An 893-nucleotide genomic window follows, 5' to 3' on the forward strand; every position below is an offset into this window, starting at 1 on the left:
AGAGTACTGCAGTTTTCAATGTATAGATCTTTTACTTCTTTTGTTAGATTGATTCCTAAGTATTTCATTTTTTTTGGATGCTATTATAAAGGGTGTGGTTTCTGTAATTTCTCTCTTTGTGAGTTTGCTGTTTATGTATGGAATGCTATTGATTTTTGAGTGTTGACTTTGTATCCAGCTACACTGCTGAATTTGTTGATTAATTCAAGGAGTCTTCTTGTGGAGTTTTTGGGATCTTCCATGTAAAGTATCATGTCATCTGCAAATAATGATAATTTCACTTGTTCCTTTCCTATCCTTGTTTCTTTTATTTCTTTCTCTTGACTAATTGCTTTGGCTAATGTTTCCAGAACTATATTCAATAGGAAAGTTGACAGCGGACATCCTTGTCTTGTTCCTGATTTACAGGAAAGCTTTTAGTTTTGACCATTTAGTATGATATTAGCTGTTGATTTGTCATAGATGGATTTTATTAGATTAACATAAAGACCCTCCATCCCAATTTTCTGTAGGGTTTTTGCAGGAGTTTGTTTATTCAGGGTTTTTATTTGTTTGTTTTTTCCAGTACCGAGAATCGAACTCCCCAAAACCACTTCCCGTTGCTTCTCCATCAAAAGAGCTTTTGCTAACGCAGTGTTACTCTCTGCCCCTAGTTTTTTAATATTCCAGGAAAAGAAGGGAAAATGCTTTACTGATTTTAAAAAGTGACAACATATAATGCTATGTATGTAAAATTTAGAAAAATGCAAAGGAATCCTCTCTAGTTTCTCACACACACATATGTAGTATGGGCATAAATCATGAACAATGTGTCAACACCATGGTCGCCAAGACAGCGGGTTAACACAATGAAGCTCTGTGTCAAGAGCATGCGCCCCTTGTCTGGCAGGGGC

The sequence above is a fragment of the Chinchilla lanigera genome, unplaced genomic scaffold, assembly GCF_000276665.1.
Source record: "Chinchilla lanigera isolate Chin_1 unplaced genomic scaffold, ChiLan1.0 scaffold00020, whole genome shotgun sequence".
NCBI lineage: Eukaryota > Metazoa > Chordata > Mammalia > Rodentia > Chinchillidae > Chinchilla > Chinchilla lanigera.